Source organism: Macrotis lagotis, chromosome 1, assembly GCF_037893015.1.
Source record: "Macrotis lagotis isolate mMagLag1 chromosome 1, bilby.v1.9.chrom.fasta, whole genome shotgun sequence".
NCBI lineage: Eukaryota > Metazoa > Chordata > Mammalia > Peramelemorphia > Peramelidae > Macrotis > Macrotis lagotis.
Genome location: NC_133658.1, coordinates 595,088,137 through 595,111,889, shown reverse-complemented (window position 1 = coordinate 595,111,889; position 23,753 = coordinate 595,088,137). Strand labels below are relative to the sequence as shown.

The window sequence follows — 23,753 nt, the reverse complement described above, 5'->3', positions numbered from 1 at the left end:
CAGAAAAATTTTTTGAGCCTTGCTCCCTAATGTGAAATAAATACAATGTCTTTATTTTTAACAAAAGAGTTTTGGAACAGAAAAGTAAAAATAACACTATAATAATTTGCTTATTTTCTTCCTTTGATGGACAAGTTTCATCTTTAATCATATAAACAGTTATGAATTGTATGACATGTTACTCAATTTGGTTGATAATTAGAGGGCAAGCCTGTGTATAAGACATATATAATGCTCAGTGCTTTTTCTGAGATGGGAATCAGTCAAGATGGTAGAGTTGGAGGAAGTAGAACATCCTCACTTACCTTCCTTCTACTCTGATCTTAGAAAAGCACTAGACCTAGTAGTAATCAGAAAATCTAGAGAAAATGTAGTGGGTCATCTTTTGTGCAGTTTTTGGGAGTGTTTAAATAAATTGTGGTATATTAATATAATGGAATATCATGGTAAAGAATTTAGGAAAAATATGAAAAGAGTATTATGGTCAGGAAGAGTAAAACAGAAACAAGAGAACAATGAAGTCCCCTCTCAGGATACCTTTTGTAAGACAACTAAGAGGTACAGTGGATAGAAAGCTAGGTCAAGTCAGGAAGATCTGAGTTCAGTTCAGCACCAGTTACTAGCTGTGTGACCCTGGTCAAGTCACTTAATCTCAGTTTCCTCAACAGTAAAATGGGGATAATCACAAAACTCCTAGAGTTTTTGTGAGACTTATATGAAATAATTGTTATTCTCTTAGTATAGTGCCTAAGACATAGGAGGTGATTGAAAAATGCTTGGATCCTTCTTCCATTTAACCCTTTGTCTTCTGCAAGAAGAAAAATGAGAAGAACATTAAAAGTCAGCTGAACTCAGATTATTTACAATTACCAGTTTGGGTTCTTGGGAACAGAGATGATTCTTCTTGAATGTGTCAGAGTTGAGAAAGAAACTGATCATGGACTGTGGTGTTCTGGACTCTGAAAGGACCCTGTTTTTTTTTCTTCCTGGCTTGATGATGACACCCTACTAAGTCATATTCAGTAGTCATTACCTATGTGGACCTAACTGTTACAGCAAGCCCATACAATTCTTAATTGGATACTAAGAAGGTAAGTAGACTGGATGTCTCTCCACTAGTCTCGTTCTGTCTGTGGCACCCATGTTTCTTCTTCCTCATTTCAAACCCAAATATAAGTGACAATGAAGGATGAGGAGAGGGAGGAAGGTGATTAATATAAAAAATATATAAAATATGGATTGTTTAGATACACTAAAAACAGAAGGATAAAGGGAGGAAAAAAACTTTAAAGGAAAATGATTTTATGAAACTGTTTTACAGTCTTCTTGATTATTCCATGTTCTTCCTGTTTTCATAAATGCACAAATTTTCTGACTTTGTATAAATGACAATTCAATTGGGAAGTAGGGGTCCAAGCTTCAGCTCTGGCAGGGAATATACTTGGGAGAAATCATTATTCACCAGGATGTAGAAATTCTTTGGTTATGTTCTTTGTCCCCTAAATCCCCCTTTCTGAAAAGTAAACAAGTATTGACCATGTTTAAAAAAGTAAATCAGATTCCTTTTAGCTATAACTCTAGGGAGAGAATTCAAGTGGTAAACTGTCCCTTTTTTTGAAAAATTATTATATACATCTGCCTTATGGGACCAGAGCATATGTGTGAGTAATACTGTCCAGGGTGCCAATTTTTATCTATCTAGCTCTAAATCTACATACATATAAAACCATATATGTATATATATATATATATATATATATATATATATTTGGAATTTTATTTTTTGCTATTTGCAATCAGATTTTTGAAGGAAGAAACTTTTATGCTTGCCTTTGTTACTATTATTTAAAGTTAGAACTTTGTTATCAATGATCGGAAGTTTGAGTTCTATAGATTTTTATTTAACCCAACAAAGCAATTATTTGTGGCACTGGCAAAGGATAAAGGCTGAGTTACAATTGGATCATTGTGATACCTATTACTAACAAACCTGCTATTTGCAGTCAAATTTGAAATTTTATTCTAAATATAAATATTATTGTGTATTTTATGGGAATGTTCAGAATGTCCACTCAGCAACAGAGAGCATTGAAGATCTAACTCACTTTTATGTAGGGAGGTAGGGGACTATTAGTATAAAATGTTACATATGCTATCAGATTTTGTTGCTTGTTAGTTCAGTTTTGCATATAGCCAGGCCACAATTAGTGAAAATAATGAATCTCCTGAAGTGATGCATGTTTTCAAATTAATATTATTAAAAGTTATAATTATATAAAATAGGATAATTGATTTCAGCCCCATGGAAAAACACATATACAAATCAAATGTAATCAGCTCAGGGGATTCATTATTTGCAGTAATCTGATCTAGTTGTGCCTGTTTTCTTTAAGATAAGGGAAAGGTTTGGTTAAGAATATTGTGCCTTTAGAAGCTATATTTTTCCAAATAGCCCCAGAACAAGATCAAGACCAATCAAGACCAATCAAAAGACCATTAAAGTTTGTAGAAGATTCAGGATCTCTACATGAAGCATCAAGTTTGTGGCTTTTAAAAAAGAGATATCAAGTGGACTGGATTTATAAGGTCTTTTTAGTCACTCTAAATCTATAACTCAATGACTATAACACTAGAGAGAAAGAGAGAGAGAGAGACAGAGACAGAGACAGAGAGAGATGGAGAGACAGACTCAGAAAAAATTGTAGGTACATGCATTGCACAAAAGAAATAATCAATAAATGTTTGTTAAATCAATTTTAAAAAACTTCAAAGAATTCCTACAGGCATGGCTCTGATGGCAGAAGTGAGTGGGCACATTTCATGATGCTGAGGTCAACTCTCAGATGAGAGAATGGAAGGAGAAGATTACTGATTGGGCTCTAAATATGATTGTTTCTTGTGTCTCAGCAGTACTCTTCTTCCACTATTCCCATATTCTTTTATACTCACTCTTCTCTCGTGATCATCAGGCCTTTGGTAAACCTTTCCTGTGAGAGATTGAGTTGAAATGAGGGAATGGTGAAACTAGGAAAGGATGGAAAATAAGATTTGGAAGTACAGGTTGTCCAATGTTTCTAGAACCTAGAATTTATCTTAGTGCAGTGATTCACAATGTTATTTTATAAACCCCTTTCAACAACAAGAAAAAAAAAGTGTTCGAAACTCCAACAGTAATTTTACAAGCTCTCTTTTAGATTATTCAGCTAAGTGCTTATAATAGCTACAATAATAATTTTTGCTCAAAAAATGCTCCAAATTAAATTTTACATTATGTAATAATTATAAATTATTTACTGCTTAAGGTGCCATTAAAGACTTTTTAATGCAGACCTCTTGGAACCATCTAAGTGGGAGCCACTGGCCCTGAGTAGAATCAGACTAGCAGAAACAGAGATTTGACTAGAAGGAACAGGCTTCCCCTTGACATTTAAAAATCTATCCATGATCTAGGTGCCTTCTGTAATAGTCCTAAGATTAAGTCCTCTCTTCTCTGATGATCCAAATTATACCCTTCCTAGAGGAGAATCTACAAGTTGACCTATGACCTTCCAGATCATTCCTTCATCTCTTCAGCAAATAGTAACTAATTGGTCAGAGTGGGTGGATCCTGCCTTGATGATGTAGAAGGAGATAAGTCAAGTATGCTCACACATTTTAACACACAGTCCTTTAGATTTCCAAATAGCCCCAGAACAAGATCAGGACCGATCAAGACCAATCAAAAGACCATTAAAGTTTGTAGAAGATTCAGGATGTCTACATGAAGATTCAATTCAATTCAGTAAATTGTAAGAGAGCTAACTTGCATTGATCAGCCCTCTACTGAGCACTATGGAAGGTACAAGAGAGGAAAGCATTCCAATATTCACAAAACTCACACTCTAAGATGAGAAGACAAAGTATTCCCACCTTTAAGACAACCAGTGAGCAATACAAACTGTAGACTATCCATCTTCATTTTGTATAGGCAGGAGGGATTCACAAAGGAATGGAAAATATTTCATTAATAGCAACTCACATCTTCAAAAGTTTACAAAGCACTCTATTTACATTATCTCACTTGACCTCCATGACAATTTTTTTTTAGCTTTTTGCAAGGCAAATGGGGTTAAGTGGCTTGCCCAAGGCCACACAGCTAGGTAATTATTAAGTGTCTGAGACCGGATTTGAACCCAGGTACTTCTGACTCCAAGGCCAGTGCTTTATCCACTACACCATCTAGATGCCCCCATGACAATTTTTTAATGTTGATGTTTTCCCCATTTTACAGTTGAAGAAACTGAGGTTCCAAGAAGTTTGGAAACCTGCCCCAACTTGCAGAGGTTGTAATCATCAGAGTTTGAACTAGAATGCAGGGTTCTTTAACTTAGAGCCAAGAGCTCTTCCTCTTCTTGGGAAAAGCCTCAGTTCTTACTCCTAGAAGTGAAGGAGAAACATTTCAGTAGAACAAGGACTAGCTTTTTGACACTGACTCAGTGTACTACTTTGGCTGAGCTTCTTAGACTTTCTATGACAGCATTTGTTGTTTATAAAAATGGGGTTATAACATCTGTCCCCTCCCTGGCTCAAATTTATTTAAGGAATAATTAGATGGTGAGGATGAAAACAAGAAGGTATAAAATTGCCCTGAAACAGTTCTGACACCTAAAGAAAACATCATTGTGACCCTTAATTATTAATAATAGTAGAAATGTGGCTGTTGGCTATTAGGGGAATAGCATGGGAGAAATCAGAGTAAAGATATTTGGGGACCCAGTGGTCCTGCATGGTTCTCATCCTCAGAACTTCCTCAAGGAATGCAGGGGATTCTATGGGACTAAAATGTTGCAAGTAAGAAACTTGGCTCCATGAAATTCCAGTCTTCAAACTTTGTGAGAATCCAACCTATTCTTAATGAAAGACTGAACCATCTAGCTGGTTTTTGCTACACAGATTGCCAAAATATCCAGTTTTATTGACTGTCTAGACTGAAGATTGAGCTTGGAATCAGGAAGACTCATCTTCACAAGTTCAAAGTTTGCCTCAGACACTTATGAGCTATGTGATTCTGAGCAAGCCCTTTAATCTTCAGTTTCTTCATCTGTAAAATGAAGCTGAAGAAGGAAATGGCAACCACTCCAGCATCTTTGCCAAGAAAACCCCAAATGGGGTCAAGAAGAGACATTCATGATTGAAAAATGACTAACAACAAAAAAGATCGAAGAAATTTTTGAAAATGTTAATAACATACATTAAACTTAAAACTATACCTTGCATATATTTTCCCCAAAGAGCCAGTTTTAAAACATTTCTCAGCACATCCCTGAACAATACAGGTTAAGCCTTGTTAGACCTACTTGATTTATATAGAATCTTGAATTTTGAGGCACTTGTAGGAATTTTGCTATAACATCCCTGACAAATGATCTGTAGCACCTGCTTCAGAACTTGTTTTATCTCCTCTTTTAACCTACCAGTAAGTTCCTCAAAAGGTCTTCTTTCTCTGTTTTTACATTTGGCACTTAGGACAGAGGTGGACACAGAGTAGACTCATAAACATTTGTTTTGAGTTGAATCATGGATTTCATTGCCTTGAGAGTTACCAATACTGATTTCTGTCCTAAGAAGCCTGAGTCAAAAGGAGATGAAGAGACAAGGCCAAGGCTGCCTGTTTTTCAGGGTCCCCCCCCCCCAAGAATCCATATGGCTATAAAACACATTATCAGTATGCAGGTGACAAGCAGGCAGTTACCATGGAGCTGAGAAAATTGATGAGTAGCTGAGCCCTCAGTGGATTCTGCTATCATCACTAAGTATTTCTCTCTTCACCTGACTGACTAGGCACTGAGACTTTCCTCCTGTGGTTATTCTACCAAGTTAGGGGGTTTTTTTGGTCAATAAAGAAGAATGTTTGTTTAATATGTTCTTAGGAGTCATTTATCCAATTCATGTAAATGTTGCAGGCAAATCCCATACTATATTATAGCTATACTTTTGAAAAAGTTAACGTAATGTAAACTGACCTTTACAAATCAGCCCTTTTCCCATTGATTTATATTATGCCTTCAGAGATATGTTGCATAAGTTAGATTTTTTTTTCTTACTGATCTCCAGTTTGTTCCATCTCTGGCTACATAGCTCTGGGCAAGTCACTTAATCTTTCAGGGTCCTAGACAACCCTCTAAAATTATTAAATTACAGAGAAGGTTCTGATCTATAATAGTCGAGGGAATTTCCTCATTCCCCATAACAATAACATGACAGATATAGTCCCTATCCTTCATACTACAAGAAGTAATCTGCCTGTTGTTCTCATCTTATCAGTATCCTCTGCCCCTCTGAGTGAACCCTTCGAATGGAAGGGCAGGGCCATGAGCCCTTGAGTTTCTGTTTGAAAAGAGGGTTCACCAGTTTTGTCCCCATTTCCCTCTCGCTACACTGCTTTTGGATTTCTTTGAACTCTCCATCATGATCCTTCAAAATATATACCCACTTCCCCTCCACCTCTTTTCAGTTTCCTTTTGTATGCCATCTTCTCCCAATAGATTTAAGTTCTTTGAGAGTAAAGAATATCTTTGTTTTTATTTGTATTTGTATTCCAAGTGTTAAGCAATGTACTTAGGACATATTAGGCATTTAATAAATGTTTTTTGACTATATATCTAATTGTTTTTCCTTCTCTAACCTTTTTATCAAATAGTAAATGAATGAATTGCAATCAGGTCATGAAAACTCTAGGGGAGCCCCTTCTTTAAAGAAATTTAAAGTGAAACCTTTTGTAAAGGGAATTAATACTGTGGCCTCTATAAGTTCCATAAGTCTAAATTTTTATGTAATGACTTTTTTAAAACAACGACCTACCTGTATATTTATTCATCCATTCAATAAACACACATTCAGTGTTTTTTTGTATCAGGTACTATGCTCTGTCCAGAGATAAAAAGACAAAACTAAACTAGTGTCTACTTTTGAGATGAATGACATATGAAAAATGTTCAAATAAGATATGAGAAGGGGCTTTTTCACATGATCATTAGACTCAGAACCTCCAGACCTCTGATTTCTCATCACAAATCATTTCCTCACTCTGTGACTTTTGTTTCTATGTTTATAAAGTAGGAGGAGGATGCTATTCAGGATCCATCTAATTTTCCATTTCATGTCCCTCCAATGTTTTTATGCTAAAGTTTCAAGATTGAATTTAATGATATTCCTAGTTGTAGACAAAGTTCAAGCTCTTAATTCAGTTCCTGGAGGATAATTGGATTATAGGAGCACAAAACTTGAGCTAGAAGAGACCTAAGAGGTTACTTAGTTCCACCTCTGTTTTATAGATGAGGAAGCTGAGGCTTAATGGGACCATTCTACTTGTCCTTGTAAACTAGGGAAGAGAACATCAGGAAACCACTGGAGTCTTGGAAGTTGAGACTACTAGACTACTCTGTAAGGGTCTCTGGCATTACTTACTTCTCTAGCAGGTCCTGGATGGAAGTTACTCACACCACAGAGAAAGATAAATATCTAGCCCAAACCAGTTATGACGTGCTCCTTCTTCCCATCCTCTTTTCCTGAAAGGAAGTGCAGAGAGACACAGAATTCTCCAGTGTGGCCCCATCTAGCATCAATATAAGCAGTAAACTATTCAGCCTACACTGAAGAAATAAAAAGAGAAAGCTACTCCCTTGATACACTGACTAAGGTCAGGGGATGGAGGTTCTAGTCCTGCCTCTACAATTTATTCCTTGTGCTGAGGGAAATCTTTTCTTTCCTTGAATCTCAGTTTCCTCATCGCTAATAGGATGCACTGATCTCTAAGGTGTATTTTACTACCTACCTCACCCCAATTCTAAATTCTAAGATTTTATAATCCTATGGTGAGAGCTCTTATTGATGGTTTTCTCTGGAATGGTGGGACAGGAACAAAGTAAACATGAGAGTGAGAGGTGTTTGGTTAGGATTATGCTATATTTCTTTCATTTGCAAGTATTTATTAAGCACCTATTACCCTCTTAAACAAAAAAAAATTATACAAGGAGATGGTGTAGTAGACTAAATGAAGTACTAAAAGTTAGGAAGCTGTGAATTCAAATTTGGCCTCAGACATTACTAGCTGGGTGACCTTGGGAAAATCATTTAATCACTCTGTGCCTCAGATTTCTTATCTGTAAAATGGGGATCATAACAGCACCCACCTCACAGCACTGTTGTGAAGATTGAATATGATAAGATTTGCAAAGAGTATTGTAAAACTTAAATTGCTATAATGCTCACTAGGTTTACCTAGCACTGGGTACTATCCTGTGTTCTGGGGAATAAGAGATCTTGGTCCTATAACAGAATGAACCTTGGACTAGAATCAGATCTTGCCACTAGTCTTAAATCTACCAAGAACACCTCTTGTGAAAGTCTAGTTTCCTCATGTGTTAAATGGGGAAGTAGGGAGGAGAGTTGGAATAGATGATATGAGGAACTTTTTCTGAGGCTTCCAGGAGCCAAGATGGTGGAGTTAGCAGTAAATTGTCATAACTTTCCCATATTCACTTCCAAACAATCATAAAATAGCACTGCAAAACAAATCTTGGAAGCAGCAAAAAAGATAAAGTGAAACAATTTTTGAGCCAAAGAAACTTGGAAGATCAGCAGGAAAAGTCTGTTTCACCTAGGTAAAAGGGGACACAGTCCCAACCAGGACACATCCCAGCAAGCCAGAAGCAAGCCCCATCCTAGCAAACCAGACAGTTTCTGACCCTAGTGCTGTGGAACAAGCAAACACCAAGGATCCCCTACATGCCTTGGCATAACTAGGGAAATGGGCAGACTCCAGTTCTGAGAACTGCCACCTGCTTCAGTATGGTCATGTGTTAACAGACAGCCTCTAACAGCCAGACAGCCAAATGTTTCAGTGTAATCCTGAGAAAGCACAGAAATAACCCACTGACCTTAGCACACACCAGACAACAGCAATAGAACCCCAACTCAGCACCAGCTAAACTGTCAGACCCCCACAGACTGTGGTAGTACCAGCCACCCCTCACCTCACCCTTAAGCATAGCATTAAACATGAGGGTATTTCATGGTCCCCAGAGCAACAGAGGGTATGGATATAAGGTGAATGTGAAGGAATGACATAAGAAAATAATTAAGGTATGAGAAAGAGAAGTATACCAGTTGCAAAAAGAAGAGAGCATTTCAAATGAAGAGGGAAGAAAATCTTATTACGGCAGAAGGAAAGATGGGAAGGTGGGTGATGGGCATCGCTTGAACTTCACTCTCATCAATACTGGCTAAAAGAGGGAATAATATACACAATCTATTGACCATAGAAATTGGACCATAGAGATTGGAGGGAATGCACAGTTAGTAAACATAACTGTGAACATGAATGGATAAACTTTCCCATTAAACAGAAACAGATAGCAGAGAAGATCAAATCACAATCTTATAATATACTGTTTACAAGAAACATATTTGAAGCAGAGAGATACAGACTAAAGGTAGCAGAATCTACTGTGCTTCAGTTTAAGTTTTAAAAAAGCAGGAGTAGCAATCTCAGACAAAGCAAAAGCAAAAAAAATAGATCTAATTAAAGGAGATAAGAAAGAAAACTACATCTTGTTAAAAGATACCATAGACAATGAAATAAAACCAATGTTAAACTTATATGCCACAAGAGATATAGGATCCAAATTCTTAAATGAGAAATTAAGCAAGTTATAAAAAAGAAATTGATAGCAAAATTATACTAGTATGAGATATCTCAACTGTCCCCCATCAGAACTTGATAAATTCAACCAAAAAATAAACAAGAAAGAAACTAAGGAGGTGAATAGAATATATAAAAAGTTAGAGCAACGATTAGTTTATCTGTCACATCTATGGATAAAGTAAAAAATTGTGACCAAATAAGAATAGATTTAAAATAGATAATTTTATTATATTGCATTACAAAGCTTTTAACAACAAAAAAACCAACAGAAGTTGGGCAAAATCTTTATTACAAGTGTCTCTGATAAAGGCTTCATTTCTCAAATATATAAAGAACAGAATCAAATTTATAAGACTATAAACCATTCCCTAATTGAGATGAAGAAATCAAAGCTATCACAGGAATATGAAGAAGTACTCTGGATCAATTTTGATTAGAGAAATACAAATTAAAACAACTCCAAGGTAGAGCCATCAGATTGGCTAATATGACAAAAATGGAACATGATGGAGAGGATGTGGAAAAATTGGTACACTAATGTTATCATTGTTGGCAAACTTATTGTTGAATCAACTGATTTAACCATTCAGGAAAGCAATGTGGAACTATGCCCAAAGGATTATAAAATTATAAAATATGATGCAATGATATCACTACTAGGTTTGTCTATCAAAGAGATCATAAAAAACAGGAAAGCATAATATTTATAGCAGCCTTTTTCATAGTGGCAAAATATTAGAAATTGAGGGAATGCCCATCATTTGGTGAATGGCTGTATAAGTCATTATGAATATAATGGAATACTATTGTGCAATAAGAAATGATGAACAGGTAGATTTCAGAAGGAAAAAAACCTGGAAAAATTTGTATGAATTCATGCAAAGTGAAATGAGCAGAACCAGGAGGACAATGTACACAGTATCAGCAATATTGTATGATGATCAACTATGAATGACTCAGTTTTTTTTCTCAGCAACACAATGATCCAAGATAAATACAAAGGACTCACAAAGGAAAATACTATTCACATTTGGATAAAGAACTGATGTATTTTAAATACAGATTAAAGCATCCTTTCTTCACTTTATTTTTTTCATGTTTTTCCCTCCTCTTGATCTGTTTCTTCTTTCACAACTGTGACTAATTTGGAAATATGTTTTACATGATAGTATATGTATAACCTATAAAAAATTGCCTACCATTTTCAGAAAAGGGAAAGGGAGGATGGGAAGGAGAAAAATTTGGAATTCAAAATCTTGTAAATATGAATGCTAATATTGTCTTGGCAAGCAATAAGGGGAAAATACTGTTTAAAAAAGCAAAACAAAAAAAAGCCTTATCCCAGTTTTAAGATTTATGATCTTATCTAAAAGGAAAAGGCATATAATTTGGGCCTTTAGTGGCTTTCCAGTTTAATTAGAAAAAAAGTAGTCAATTAAATAAAAATATAGAGCAAAAGAAAAGAAAAAAAAAGAAAACCAGAGTTCATATCCAATCTGGGGGGGGGGGGGGGGGGAGGAGTGACACAGGGTCCTTTATAATGATTTTAGTGGCCAGATGTGTATAATTAAAATCAGAGATCAGATTATAGGATCTGTGATCTAAACCTAGACCTTAGAGGCTATCTCTTACATCCCCTCATTTTACAGATAAGAAACTGTCCTGAGCAGTGAAATCGTTTGCCCAAAGTCACAGAAATAACAAATGGCAAAAAATAGAATTTGAACCTAGGTCCTCTAAAATCAAATTCAGTTCAAAATCTGAGAAAAGAGAAAGTGAGATCAAATAAAGACAGCTTCATGGAAGATGTGGGTCCTGAAAGATAAATATCAAATTATGTTAAACTGATTTATTCACTTTCCAAATTCCTTACTGGCATCCAGAAGCTGCTGAAGAGAAGACCCAATGCATTGCCAAATAGCTTGGACCCCAGCTGCTGGCAATTTTGAACAGCAGCCCAGATTACAGAGAATTAGGTAGTTACTTGAAAGTTTGACTTCCTTGGCTCTGTGCCCCCTGGAATGGGTAGGCACTAGACTGGAGAGGGTATGACCCACCCCAGTTCCTTATAGTAACATCTCCAAGAGCTCAGGAGAAGGGCCTATCTACGCCTTGTACCCAACCCCAGGAAGAGAACATACAGTAATAGAGGAAGAAAAGAAAAAAAAGAAAGAAAGAAAACAGAGGATTTGGGACATGTTAGACAAAGAACAACTGGGACTATGTCCAATTCTACCATTAATTTCTGATGTGACCTGAGAAAGTCACTTATACTACATAATGGAAAGCAGTACATTTTCAGCTATAAAAGTCTATGATTCTGTGATTCTCGGAGCTTCTGAATATATCACTTGATATATAGGATCATCATTTTAATTCTGAAAGGGATCCTAGAGAGCATCTAATTTGATCTCCCTTGTTTTACATATGAAGAAAATGAACCTCAAGAAGTTATACAGATAGTAAATGGTAGAGCCTCCTTAAAGCAGAGAAGGTTTAAATTTTGCATTTGTTTTTCCTAAGCCATTTTAAGAATGTCTTAAACGTGAAAGATACTTAAGAATTGGAAACTGAAGGGATAGCTATCAATTGGAAAATGACTGAACAAGCTGTGGCATATCATCATGACAGAAAACCATTGTAGTATAAGAAATAACAAAGTGAATCATTTCAGAAAGACCCAGGAAGACTTTTATAAACTGTTGCAAAGTGAAATGAGGAGAACTAGGAAAACATTGTACAGTAACATCACTATGTAATGATAATCAACTATGAAAGAATTCGCTGCACTGAGCAATATAATCCCAAAGGAATCATGATGGAAAAAAAATACTGTCTCCTCTAGAAAGAGAACTGATGAAGTCTATTTTGAGTTTTTTTAAACAAGGTAATAGAGTTAAGTGACTTGCCCAAGGTCACACAGCTAGGTAATTATTAATTATCTGAGGTCACATTTGAACTTGGTCCTTCTAACTCCAGTGCTCTATCCATTGCACCACCTAGCTGCCCCAAACTGATGAATTCTAATGAAGATAGAAACATATTTTCTTATATTTCCTTTATTTTCCTTGGGGTTTTTTTTTGTAATTTGAATCTGTAGTTATCAATATATTATATATCATATGATTCAAGTTTGAGCCTCAGAGCCATGAACAGATTTTTTTTTTTAGGTTTTTGCAAGGCAAATGGGGTTAAGTGGCTTGCCCAAGGCCACACAGCTAGGTAATTATTAAGTGTCTGAGACCGGATTTGAACCCAGGTACTCCTGGCTCCAAGGCCGGTGCTTTATCCACTACGCCACCTAGCCGCCCCATAATGAACAGATTTTTACAAAGAGAATTTACCTTTTAGAGTTATTTTACTGAGCACTTTGAAAGGAGGATGATTAAGAATGATAGAAGGAGAATGGATGCTTTGGGTTCCCCGCTCCCTGGAAATTTGGGGCTTATCCTCACAAAATACTCCTGTCCTTCCGAGCTAGTGATATCATTCCATAAGAGCAGAAAATTCACTATCTGGTTCTGATGTTTCCTAAGATCCTCTATCTATTAGATTACTATTTAACATGAACTAAAGGAAAAAATTCCCAGAGTTCTATGATTCAATTCACTCATGGATACCTTTCATTATCTCATGCCACAAGTGTATTCTCAAGATTTTCCTAATTTATTCTCCCCCACAACCATAAATTTCTAATCATATCTCCTCTTACTTTCCCCTATCAAAACTTTAATCTTTCCCTTTCTCCTAGTTCCTTTCTTATTTCTTCCAAGCATGCTCAAATCTGCCCCCTCCTCTTAAAACACCCCTTAAAAAGACTGTCCCATCATTCTCCTCAAGGTACTGCCTATATAATTCTCACCTTTGTTTCAAATTCCTTTAAAAGCTGTTTACATTTACTTCCCCTTCTCTCATTCTCATTTTTCAGTTTTTTCAATTCAGTTATCTGACCTTATTTCTTAACTGCAACTGCTTTCTAAAGTTACTAACATTCTTTTAGTTGTCAAATCTGATGATCTTTCCTCAGTCTTTATCTTACTTTATCTCTGCTGCAATTGACATAGTTGATCATTCTCTCCTTTATACTCGTTCCACTCTGGATTTTTGAGACACTAATCTTTTGATTTTCCTGACTTGCCTCATCACGCTTCTTTCTCTCTCCTTTGCTGACTCTATATCATACTCTAAGCTATAGAGTTTTCAAAATTCTGTTGTAGGCCTTTTTTTCTTTCTTCTGTACATACTCTCTCTAGAACTTCAACTCCAGTGAGTCCAATGATCCTCTACCTTCAAATGAATTACAGATCTATGTTTTTATTCCCAGATTCTTCCCTGAATTTCATTCTCACATCAACAATTGCCTGTTGGACTTTTCAAATTGGATGTTCCATAGATATCTTAAACTCAAAGATGTTCAAACACTCCTTTCTTCCCAACTCCCCTATTCCTGTTGATGGCACCATCACTTATCTATGTTCTCTGGTATGCAATCTCTACATTATCCTTGACTTCTCACTTTCATTCATTTCAAATATCTAGTCAATGACCAAATTAAATTCTTTCTATTTCTATAATATTGCTTGCATCTGACCTTTTCTCTCTAATCACACAGCTACCATCTTAGATCAAGTATTAATCATCTCTTATCTAGATTATTTTACCAGTCTCCTGTTTGGTTTTCTTGTCTCAAGTCTTCTAGAGTCCAATCCAGTTCATCAAGCTACTAAACTGATTTTATTTAAATTGAGATCTAAACATGTTATACCTTTATTCATTTAATTGCAGTACCCTTTAGAATAAAATATAAATTCTGTTTAGCTTTTCACAACCAGGGCCTCAAGAATCCTGGGAGTCCCCATTTTGGAGATAACCTGAAGGCCAGGTTAAGTGACTTCCATGTGATAGTTAGTGACACATACAGGACTGGAATACACATCTTCACTTCTAAGTTGAAGGCTCTGTCTTACCCCACCCTGAATCTAATATTCTTTGTCATTGTTACATTAAAACTAGAAATAATTCAATGCCTCCAATTAGATTTATAGACTCTTTTACAGCCATAGATTGCTGCATTACAACCAAAACGCTAGGAGACGTAATTAGCCCAACTGATCATCTTTATGCCATTCCTTTCATGCTAACCACTGCTTTTACATAGTCATTACTAAATTAGTTCCTGCTATATCTTAAGGCAGTGGTATCAAGAGAATGGCATTTCATTCAACTTTAATATAATTTTGAAAGTTCAGGGATACCAGGAAGGATACCCTTATCAATGTTAATGCTTCCATTAGAATGTCATACTTCCCTTATAAACCATCAACACTTTAGTATAAGTTAGTTTAGCTTTGCACTGGAAGGACATCAGAGGATCTAGTTAAATCTCCTTTCATAAATGAGGAAACTGATGTTCATTGTTCTTTCCAACACTGCCCCTCATCATCTGTTTCTCTGTCTAGATGACATAGAGGTGGGAAAAGAGGGTATGGTAAGAGGGAATTTAAAAACTTAATTTTCTCACTTACTCCCTGTATGATCATGGCTAAATCACAATATCTCTAGATTACAGTTTCCAAAAATAATAGTAAATGATAATAAAATTCATTTGGAAGAGCAAAACATCAAGATTATCAAAGAAAATAATGGAAAACTATAAAGAAAGTTTAGTAGTTCCAGATTTTAAACTATATTATGGGGTAGTAATTATCAAAATTATCTGGAACTGCCAAGAAATAGAAAAGTAGATCAATGGAACAGAGTAAACATACAATTTACAGCAGAAAATAAACATAATAACCATTTTTCAGTTTAAAAAACTATGGGAAAACTAGGAAGTAGTACGGCAGAAATTGGGTGTAGACCTGTATCTTAGACAATTTACCAAGATTAGGTCAAAATGGTATATGATATATATTACAAGATAAGATATATTACAAGAAAATTAAAAGAACATGGAATATATTATTTATCAGACTTTGGACAGGTGAACAATTTATAATTAAACAAGAGATAGAAAGCAAAGTTGGGGATATGTGGATAACTTTGATTATATTAAATTAAAAGATTTTTACAAAAATAAAGCAATTATAGCAATATCAGAAAGAAAGCAGAAAATTGAGAAAATATTTTTGGACAGTTTATCAGATAAAAATCTCATACCTCAAATATATATAAAAAAAACTCTGTCAAACCTATAAGAATGAGTTATTCTCCTTTTGATAATTGATTAAAGGTCAATGATTTGTCCAGGGTCACATAGCTAGTAAATATCTAAGGCTAAATTTGAAATCAGGTCTTCATGATTCCAAGCCTCTGTCCACTCTACACACTGTGTCATCTAACTCACCATTATAGTTACTTCCTGACCCAAAATGTCTTTTTTTGACCACAAATCTCCTAAGTGAATTATCTCTTCGGGTTAGAATGTAAACTCCTTGAGAGCAAGGACTGTCTTTGCTTTTATATGTGTATCTCCAATGCATGGAAGTTTAGCACCTTCTTCTGGAGCCCACTACCAAAAAGTTTCTGGGGTGAACTGAATCCAGGTCTCCCTGAGTTTGAGACTAGCAGCTCTTTACCCACTTTCTATATAAGAATGTGTTATTTTTTTAAAAAAGAGGTATTTACCATAAGAAATTCACTAGTTATAGATTACATTCAAGTTTTATGTAGGCTAACGGGAATAAGGTACTGCCTTTTACTATAGTAAACGTTATGGCAGCATCGATATGGATACAGGAAAACCAAAATTCCAGTCTGACCTCAGACATTTATTAGATATAATGGTGGTAGTGGTGGTGGCGGTGATATTAGTAGTAGTAGTCATGTAAAGATGGCTCCTTAGAATGGTGGTGCTCTGAAGGTCAGCCCCAATTCTCCCTCTAACTGACTTCATGATCATTGGAAGTCATTTAACTTCTTGGAATGCTTATCTCTTCCTTATCTGACCTAAAGGTATAATCATCTTGAGTTACTTCATCACAATGGTGTCTAGACCATCTCCTGACTGTATATAAGGTATTCTATATTTATTATAGCTACCATTCTATTCAGGCCAAAAGAATGATAAAATTTCAAATTCCAAATCAGTCTGTTATTCAGGACTCGGATGCATAGGTGGACTGATAATCCCTCAGTCTGCATGGTTTTGTATTTAGAGGACCTGGGGTCAAATTCTACTTCCCCCGTGTAACCTTGGACAATTCAATTAACCCCGTTTGTGCCTCAGGTTCCCCTCCTGTAAAATGAAGGAATTGAGGTTGAATGACTTCAGAGGTCTCTTCCATCTCTAAATCTCTGATCCTACAGTATGATCTCAGTCAAAAACCTATTCTCACTTGTAGGAGTTTAATGAAATTCCAGCTTCTCCTTCCTTCAAATCCTGTTGGTGTTTTTTGGCTGAAGGCCAGAAACCAGTTCAAAGCAATGAAGATTTCTGATAAGAAACCTCAAGGTAGGATTCAGCAGCCTGGATAACAGACTGTTCCCTCACTGGACAATATTGATGGAGTCAACAGCATCTGTAGACTAGAATCATAAATTTCATTTCCCCTGAAGTGCCCAAGGGTTGGAAAATGGAGAGGGCATATTTTTAGAGAATTGGTTTGGCTGAACACCAAATTGTGCCATTATAAGGAAATAGCACTTGGATCACTAAATAGATTTGACATTAATCTTTAGATTATTTCAGAACAGTCCACTAACCCATACTTTTGTCCCCAGGCTGATTTGCCCATCACAGATGGAGACAAACCTAACAATAGAATTAATTCAGCAAATATTTTCTGAGCATTTTCTCTGCATTCAGCTCTTTAATAAGTATTTCCGAGGATAGCAAACATGAATAAGACTCAAATTCCTCCTTAAAGGAACTTAGAGATGGTTCATAAGTATTAGAAGCCCTACCTCTGAAAATCCCCTTCTCAATTCCATGCCCTCTTTCTTGAAAATGATACTTAAAATTAATGGTTTATGACAAATTTTCTACTTGCCAATTCCTTCCTTGAGTGCTTCTCCATGCCTAATCACAGGATCAGAGAATCAGAAGGGACCTTGAAGTTCATCAGTAATCAGTCCTGTTTGGGTTGGGATGAGTGACTTGCTAAGCAGTAGGATTACTTGTTTGGGGGGGTTTGGGGGGGGGGCAGACAGCATTTCTGAGAATGATGTTATTTACTGTCAAATGTTCCAGTTCTCTAGGCCCTGGGGCAGGATGCTTGGGGAACTTTCCTCTCCTGAAAGTGCTCCTAGACATGGACAACAATGAAGGATTTCTTATTTGTACATGGTGTCATCTCCATATCATGGTCTTGGTTCCAATCAGTTTAGAAAAAAAAATTCTCTGAAGCAAAAAAAGAAAAATAAGACATTTGATATTTTTAAAACTGTGAACTCAGAGGGTATCTCTTCCAAGTGGACTTTTAAAACATAGACAGGGCAAATGTTGGAGCTGATGTAATTTGAACTATATAAGACAATAATAACAAGCTAAACTTCAAGAAGGTAAGCAGCTATATATATATATATAGCATTCTCTTCTTCTGGTTTTTGTATAGGGACATCCTTATTCATTGTCAAGTTCCCAACAATAAAAAAATTAAGAAATAAAAAGCAATGAACACCTAGTGATTCAAAGAGATATAAAGAGTATAGACCTAGATTCCAAACTATGCTCTTAGGCTCAGTGGCTCTATCGTCTTTGAAAATTATCTGTCTAGGTCTCAGTTTTTTCATATATAGAATGGAAATGATGATACCTCCCCTGTCAACTTTTTCAGAGGGATGATAGAAGTACAAATAATATAAGAAATCAAAATGCTTTGAAAAATACAAATATCTTCAGTACAAATATCTTCTGAACATTATTTGTACTTCTCACTTGGCACTTATATTCCTGATGTGTAAAATTAATTTTTTTAAGTTTTATTGATCCCTTTCATTTTTTCAAGTTGTTTTCAACATATCATCCCCAAACTGAACTTTACCTAATAGCAAAAAAGAAATCACTAACAAATTTGACAGCATATATAGCATTCTATATCCTTAGTCTCCCACCTTAAAGAAAGGAGAGAAGTATTTCACCATCCATTTTCCTGAACCAAGACTGATCATTAGAATTCACCAGAGCTTGGTTGCCTTTTGGGGTTTTTTTTATACCTTTAGAGTTGTTGTATATTATTATTACTCTCCTAGTTTAATTTATTTCATACTATATCAGTTAGATATACAAATACTCCTGTGTTTCCATGGCTTCCTCAGTTTGTTTGTTTCTTAAAATATTTTATTATGTAGATGTATAATGACTGGTTTATTCATTCCCTGATTTGTGGTTTTACCATTTTGCTTCATTTTTCTTTCTTTTTCATGTGTAGAAGTCACATCTGTAGACTAAAAGGACAAGGATTATCTTATTTCTCTTTGTTACTCCCCTTTCCTAGCAGAGGGCCCTGCACAAAGTTGGTTCTTTATAAAGATTAGGAAAAGAAAAAATAAAGGAGTCAGCTAGGTGATACAGTGGATAGAGCACCAGCCTTGGAGTCGGGAGGACCTGGGTTTAAATACAGCCTCAGGTACTTGCCACTTACTAATTGTGTGACCCGGGCCAAGTCATTAACCCTAATGGCCTCACCAAAAAAAAAAAAGAAGGAAGAAAATAAAGCATATTCTATGCCTGTTGTTAATAATATGAGTTCACTTTTACAGGACACTCCATGTTTGACCCTGTTTCATCCATAAACCATCCTGTAAGTCAATTTACAAGTATGAAAATCCTGATTTTTACATAAAAATAAAGTGAGGCACAGGGAAGTTGAATTATTTGTCCAAACTCACACAAATGCAAGAGAAAGGACTTGAACCCAAATCCTCTGAGGAGAAATCAAGTGCTCTTTCCAGTTATCTCACACTGATTATTATTATTATTATCTTATTATTATCTCATATTTCCCAAAAGAACCTCTCAAGGTGGAATGGGTTCCTATTGAATGGTATAAACACATCTCCATGGATTTCTTGTACTATGAGAGAATTTTCCAAGGACAAGAATATTGTATCAGTGAGGTAAGGAAAAGAAACCTGGTCTACTTACTAACAAAATAAAATGCAAAGGAAGAGAACCTCAGTTTAAGGTGATTTTTCTTTCTTTCTATGGTCTTATTTTAAAGGATGACATGACACAGGGCTTTTTCCTTGTTACTCTCAAAAACCTACAAAGGCTCAGAAACCTACAGCCCTCCCCATTGCCTACTGAATTGGACTAAATGACAAGAACTTAGCTGAGTGCATATGCCATAGTTTGGCCTTCAAGAACACACATGACTTGGCTCTACCCATCCTATCCTATTATCCACTATTCTCCAGCTCTTTGACATCCATTCCTTTATTCATGTCAGGTTGACCTGTTCATTGCCTGCCCCACAATCATTATTTTCCCATGGCATGCCATGCTCAATTCTAATATAACCTCTTCACTATGCTCTTACTCTCCAACCTTCCTCCCACCCTCACACCATTGCAATTATCCCCTTTTCTATTTCTGGGAAAATTCTTGTCATCTTCCATGTTCAAGGTTCACCTCTTCCACTACACTTTCCCTGACTGCTCAGGCTCATTCTTATCTTTCCCTCCTCTGAACTGCCCCAGCTCTTAGGCTTAGGCCCTGTAGTTAACACTTTAATTTTCCTTTAATTTTCTATATTAACTGTTAACCTTGTCTTCCCAGTTAGACTACAATTTACTTGAGGGCAAGGATTCCATTTATTTATTTCTAAACCTGAAGCAAACCCCGCCAGAGAGAAAAAGGCAAAGATCCCTGCCTTAAATTCTTATTGGCTAGTTTCTCTTCTGATGTCAATAGTGACTTAAAATCCAACACAAAAAAAATCATTCCCTCCCTTCCTTGCAGAGTCAGGGGAAGATGCATCTAGAACATTGTGTATACTGGCAGCACAGTTGATTTGCTGGTGAGTTCTGTGGATTTTTTTTTTCCTCTTTTCAAGTCTTATGATAGGGATAGCTTATTGGGTGTGGGAAGGGGAATATATTGGGAAATGATGGGGATATAAAAATAAAAGAATCTATAAAAATTATTTTTTAAAGGAATCCAAATGCCTCCCTGTCACTGACGAAGGAAGGAAACAAGCATTTATTATGATCTACTATGGGTCAGGCAATGTGTTAAGTGTTTCACCTTTATGATCTCACTTGACCCTCACAACAACCTTGAGAGCTAGGTGATATTATTATTATTATTTCCATTTTATAGTTGAAGAAACTAAGGCAAACAGAGGTTAAGTGACGTGTCCAAAGTCACAGTCATTAAGTATCTGAGGCCAAATTTGAACTTAGCTCTTCCTAACTTCCTGACAAGAATCCAGTGCTCTATTGCTCTGCCATCTACCTACTTCTCAATTCCTATTTGTTTGGATTGGATATGAGAGGGGATGATGTTCTCTCTCTCTCTCTGACTGATACTCTGTCTCTCTCTTTCTGTTGTTCTGAGTCTGACTCTCTCTGCCTGTCTCTCTCTGTCTTTCTCTGTCTCTGTCTTTCTCTCTGTCTCTCTCTCTCTCTCTCTCTCTCTCTCTCTCTCTCTCTCTCTCTCTCTCTCTCTGGCAGACCAATCAGAAAAATTTGAAAAGCTAGAGATAATTTTTAATGGAAGAGAGTCTCTGAAAGCACCAACCCTTTGTAGAGTTACAACTAAAAGAAACCTAGCCAGTTATATGGGCTCCTGGGGGATTTCTCTAATGACCTGGCATTAAGTTGATATTGAAAGAGAGTCTTCTACCCCAAAATCTCTTGATACCCTTGCAGGGCTGGCTCTACAGCTAACTTTCCTCTAAGTCAGGAGTGGGAACCATTTTTTGGCCAAGAGTCATTAGGATATTTATAATATCATTTGCAGATTATATTTGGTCAAAAGTTTAATAAATTCACTCCTAAACTATTCCTAGATTTATTGATGTTAAAGTCCTGCCTGTAATTGCCTTGGCAACTCCATACCAACATGACCTGCAGGTAGGGAGTCATACTAGAGCAAACTCAAGTTAGGGCTGGGGTCAAGGCCAGTGGTAATGTAGAAATAAGAAAAAGAAAGAATAGGACAAAAGCAGCATGTTTTCACAGAATTTGCAATTTATTTAGAATCAAAGGATCTGGGTTAAAATTATGGCATTATTATTTAGTACTTATGTGCATATATGCAAGTTGCTTAATCTCTCAGGCTCCTATTTCCCTTATCTGTAAATAAAGACTTTGTATCAGATAACCTCTAAGGCCCCTCCCAGTTTTAAATCTTAGAATCTGAGATCTTTCCAGGGCTACCATTAGCATTACCATCTCTAAGTCTGATTGTACTCCTTTAGTAGTGAGATTCAAACTTTGGGAAAGATTGGATAGTCTTTGAAGTTCCATAGAATTCAAATATTGTATAAATTTTCACTTGGTACTAATTCTAATACCAATCAACCAGGCAACCATGATTTATTAAGTTCTTGATATGTTTCTAGCTCTGGGCTAGAGATTATGGGAAGACAATGGGGAAAATATATTATTTTTAAAAGACATGTTACAGTGAAAAGGACATTGCAGTTAGAAGCCCTGACTTCAAACCCTAGCTCAACCTTCCTGATCTTTCTCTGAGCTATTTCATCTGAAAAACAGGGATTAAATTAGATGTCTAAGGTTCTAAGTACAAATGCTATGATCTCTTATAGTAGGAAATTATAATAGGAAATCATACTTCATGAAAAAAAGATTTTTAATTCCCAAACCCCAATCCCTAACAATAGATATTCCTCTCATCTAGTTACCAAATTAGGAACCTTGGCATCTTCCTCAACTCTTATTTGCATATCCCATCTTTAATCACTTGCCAAAATTTGACAATTCCACTTCCTTAGGATTTCTTATATCTACCCATTTCTTTCCACTCACACAAAAGCTACACAAGACCCTCATCACCTCTTGACCAGACTATTAAAATAGCCTCCTAACCATCTGTCCTCTTCCCTCTCTAGCCTACCCTCCACATACCTGCCAATTTGATAATCCTCAAGCAAAGATCTGACTATCATTCCATTGCTTAAGAAACTTCCATGGCTCCCCATTGTCTTTAGAACGAAACACAGACCTTGTTTGATATTATCTGGCTATAGCCTCAAGTTTCTTAATTTCTTTTGTGTCTCTTTGGAAGTCTGGTGAAATCTACTAACCCTATAAAAACTATATATATATATATATATGTATATATATATATATATATATATTACATAATAAACTAATGGAACATAATTGGAAATAAAATGTATTTTTTTTCTCAACCAAGTTCACTGACTCCTGAGATCCACCTAAAGACCCCTTGCAGGTATGTGGAACCCATATTAAGAGTCCCTACTCTAACCTATTTTCTAGGCTGAAAACACATTACTCCCCATCCTAAACTCTGTATGTAATCCAGTTAAACTGTCTTTTTTGCTGTTCTGAATTCTCAACATATTATCTTTGAATATCATGCTTTTTATTCAGGCTGCTCCTGCCCTGACCCTTGTTCACCTTTCTTACCTTTTAATTTGACCATCAAGGTTTAAAGACCACTTCCATCAGGAAGTCTTTCCAGATTTTCCTGTCAGGTTCAATGTGTTTGTCTATATGCTATCCTTATCTATAAACTTGCTCTATTCTTCACCATTGTAAATGAGTGAAATATAAGATCCCTGAAAGTCGGAAAAATCTAACTATTGTATTTGTATCTCTAGGAGCTAACACAGTACTGAGGCCACAGTAGCTACTTAATGATTTGTATAAAAATGTTAAAAACTGTGCTAAAGAGAAATCATATAACTAAGATTCAGAGATCAAAGGAGACTTCTACGACAAACCTTTCCAACCCTTCCATTTTACTCTGGTTTTATTTGTTTTTTCATTATTATAACCAACATTCTCTCCTCACAAAGATAGAATTTATGCACCAGCTCACCACATATCCCTTTCAACTCTCCTCCTCTAGAAGAAAAAGTACTCCTACCTGCAGAAATGAGGTAGATTAATTCCAATCAGCTGGATCTCA

The 23,753-nt window shown here is 36.0% G+C and overlaps 1 protein-coding gene across 3 annotated transcripts in view; it reads right to left on the bottom strand.

Annotated features, from left to right (window-relative positions):
- The window catches only part of ARHGEF4 (Rho guanine nucleotide exchange factor 4), a 524,411-nt gene that overhangs the window by 265,857 nt on the left and 234,801 nt on the right, over positions 1–23,753 (bottom strand). The gene's annotated exons all lie outside the window — the stretch shown is intronic.